This window comes from Camellia sinensis, chromosome 11 (assembly GCF_055761805.1).
Source record: "Camellia sinensis isolate YWXY chromosome 11, ASM5576180v1, whole genome shotgun sequence".
NCBI classification, from domain to species: domain Eukaryota; kingdom Viridiplantae; phylum Streptophyta; class Magnoliopsida; order Ericales; family Theaceae; genus Camellia; species Camellia sinensis.
In genome coordinates this window covers 166,466,471-166,470,480 of record NC_138971.1, presented here as the reverse complement: position 1 = coordinate 166,470,480, position 4,010 = coordinate 166,466,471, and the positions used below count along the sequence as shown (strand labels likewise).

The following is a 4,010-nucleotide window of genomic DNA, read 5'->3' as shown; positions in this document are numbered from 1 at the left end:
GTAAATAGGTTCAAATTTTTAAAAAAGTAATTCTCTCTTCTTGCACCCCCCAAGTCTCGAACCCTTGACCTCTAATCCATGCATGCCAACCACTCCACCACAACCACTCTATATGAAATATATTCCCTAAATAAATATTTAAACATTACTTTTGCTTTATTGTAGATGGTCATGTTCAACCTCTGGCCGCGCGTGGTCACCACTCGCCGGAGTTCCGCTGGAGCTCTGTCGGCGAAGACCGCCATCATTAACGGCAGTAATGAGAAGGCTTTAGCAGCGGTTTCGTTACCGCCGTTAAAAGAGGGCTTTAGTGGCAGTTTTTTAACGGTAGTTTCATTACTGCCGTTAAAGATGCTTTAGCGACGATTTTTTTAACGGTGGTAACGAAACCGTCATTAAAGATACATTAACGGCGGTTTCGTTACCGCCGTTAATAGTATCTTTAACGGCGATAACGAAAACCGCCGTTAAAAAAACCGTCATTAATACCCTGTTTTGGCGTAGTGCAACTTAGAGAAACTCATAGCGAGCTCAACATAACATAACATAAATCCCAAAAATGGAGTTTCTTGGTTATCTAGTGTGCTCTATGGTTTTCTGTATACTCATCCGTGGCCTTGCATTGTTTCGTAGAAGAAGAACACTCCCACCAGGCCCCACTGGACTCCCTCTCTTCGACAACCTCTTCGAGGTCGGTCCAAAGCCCCACGAATCACTGGCAAAGTTAGCCAAGATGTATGGCCCACTCATGGCCATACGTATGGGTAGCAAAACTAGCGTGGTGGCCTCTTCGCCTGAGGTAGCCAGAGAAATCCTCCAGAAAAACGACGAGGCCTACTCTGGCAAAATCGTCCCCGACGTTGCCACCGGGCAAAAGCACCACTACCTGGCCCTGGTGTGGATCTCCACGGTTGGACAATGCTGGTTGATTCGCCGCGCACTGAGCATATACCTGACTAACCAACAAAAACTTGACACTTTGCGAGGACTAAGACACAAAGCCGTGGGAGAGATGATTCGACATGTAAGAGAGAAGAGAGATCGAAGCGTGGTGATCAGAGAGTTGGCATTCATTACTGCTCTAAATATGATGTCCAACACTTGTTTCTCTGTAAATGTGGCTGGGTTCGAGTCTGGAGAGGCACAGGGGTTCCTGAATGCAGTGAAGACAATCATGGTGGTTGATGGGAAGTTTAACATTGCAAATGTGTTTCCATGGTTGAAGCCTTTGGATCCTCAGGGATTAAGGACCAAAGCCAAGGTTGCTTATGGGTGGCTTGATGATGTCTGCGATGGGTTCATCACTCGGCGGCTCAAGCACAGAGAGTCTACCAAGTTATGAGGATTTATTGGATTCCCTTCTTGACTACAGCCAAGAGCATCATGAGTCTGAATTCAACTGCAAAAATATCAAAGTCTTGCTTGGGATATGCTCTCTTTCTGGGGAAATTATTAAATATTCTTAAAGTCATATGTATGTACTCTTTAATCAATCATCATTTAATATGCATATTCATATTTTTCAATTACTCAACACAATATCTCACCTATTCACCTTATCCATCAATCATAATACTATGAAATACTACGTATCCATCAGAGCCGGCCCTGAGTTTTCAAGGCCCTAAGGCGAAATAATTTTTCAGGGCCCTTTAGATATCCATAAAAATAAAAATAAAAATCACCCTGTTTGGTTTAGAATTTTCAAAAATAATTATCTGAGTTTGCAATTCGTATTTTTTTATATTTTTCGTATTTGGCAACTTTTTTTGTTTTTTTTATTTAAAAAAAGCATAAATATTATAATTTTTAAGTGTATCTATATTAGATGTATCTACAAAATAAATAAATAAAATTGCGTAAAATATTTAAAAAACCACTAAAAAACACATAATTGGGCCATAAAAAGAGAAGGAAAAAAAATAGGCCCCGCAGACACATACATATATTTTATATTTTATTTTTTTAATTAGGCTAACAACTAACATTTATAAATATTTTTTAACTGGGCCTTTTATCAATTGGGCCAAATAGAACTTTTGAGACATTTTAAAATGGACTAAGTTAATTAAACAAAATTGGGCCATTTTAAATTTTTGATATAGTACAAGATAATGAATTTGGTGGCCTTTTTTTGAGCCTAATTTTTGGGGCCCTAAGCACAGGCCTCATTGGCCTTAGCCCAGTACCGGCCCTGATATCCATGCTCCGAAATTACTGAATAATTACCCCTTTTTCTCTCTCAAAGTAAGTTGGTTATAAGAAGTTAAGTACATTATTCATGCAAAAACAATTATATTGATCTCACATCGATAACTACTTAATTTGAATAAATTTGTCATTAAAAAAATTATTTTTAAAATTATATTTATCATTATTTTTTTAAGATAATGTGATTTTATTATGTGGCCATTGATACTTGATCAACCTGAACTTTTATGTAAATAGAGGCACCAATAGATCAACCGTTCAAATTATTGAATCTGGGCCAACATCCCCTCAACTAGAGCATATAAATATCCCTATTACTAATATATATATATATATATATAAGGAAATTTAATATTTGTCTCTGAAAAAAAAAACATTGGTAATATACATTTATTACTGTGAAAATCTAAAAACTTTGGAACAATTCTATTGGCTTCAATTTAATATAGTTCTTTTGAGTCTTGGTCTGTGTATCAAATCGTTTTTAACAATACTTGCTTATTTACTATCAGAATCAAATTGTTTTGTTTTGTTTTTTAAAATTGAAAAGCAAATCGTACAGTTTGTACTAAATAGATTGGCTTACTAATATTGACAAAATTCTTTACCCAGGAGCTACTACTTGCAGGAATTTAAACAAGTTCAAACACAGTTGAGTGGGCAATGACTGAACTGCTACTGCATCCCAATAGGACCAGAAGGAACAATAGAAGAATCCAAGATCATTGCATTGCCCTATTTACATGCTGTTGTGAAAGAAACAATGAGGTTGCACTTAGCAGTGCCTCTTCTCATACCCCAAAAGACCGAGACAGACGTGAAGCTGCGCGGTTTTCTCATTCCGAAAAACACCCAAATCTTTGTGAATGCATGGGCCATTGCTCGAAACCCTAGTTATTGGGAAAACCCAACTCAATTCATGCCCGAGAGGTTTTTGAGGTCCGAAATGGACTACAAAGGCCAAAATTTCTCCTTTCTTCCTTTCGGTTCTGGGCGTCGAATGTGTCCCGGTATTCTTCTTGCTCAAAGGGTTGTGAGCTTGATGATTGCTTCACTCGTATATCATTTTGACTGGAAGCTTCCTGATGGCGTGACACCGGAAAATTTAGACATGACTGATACTTTTGGCATCACACTACAAGGGAAATTATTCAATACTCCCGGAGCACCATGTGTCCATACTCCAAACCAATCACCAATTAGTTAGCCCCATGTTGTCCCCCTATCTCCAACATAAATCGTGGGCCCTTGTGTCTCTCCAACAATCAAAACATTATGGAGCGCCACGTGTCCATGCTCCGGGAGTACTGAATAATCACCCCACACTACAAAGGGCAACGCCGCTTCGTGCTATTCCAGTGGCTAGAAGAGACTGAACTTGACGAAATAAATCTCAACCTTCACAACAAAATGCTAAAGAAGTGATAATAATGAATAATGGTGTTACACACTAATATGTATCAACACATGATATAACAATGTAATTTTAAAATTATAGATCTCACTTATTATATAAATTATAAAAACTCAAAGATAATAAAATTATGTCACATCATCCGTTAATTCATATATATTACCTTAATTGTCAAAAATGATCATTTCTTTTTATTTATATAGCTCTCTTTCTTTTCATTACACACACTTAAAATTTTTAATTTTCACTTTATCTGTCAACAATAGGAAATTGTTTTGTGTTTCTAAAGCGTTGTCCCAACATATCCAAAAGCCACATAATCATGTGAGACTTGGCCCAACACGCAGGGGAATAAGATCTCTTCCATACTTCATCTCTTCATATC

At 37.4% G+C, this 4,010-nt stretch overlaps 1 pseudogene; it reads left to right on the top strand.

The window, feature by feature from the left end:
* The first annotated feature begins 559 nt into the window (after nt 1-559).
* On the top strand, nt 560-3,587 carry LOC114296312 (cytochrome P450 76T24 pseudogene; annotated as a pseudogene).
* The last annotated feature ends 423 nt before the right edge of the window (nt 3,588-4,010 follow it).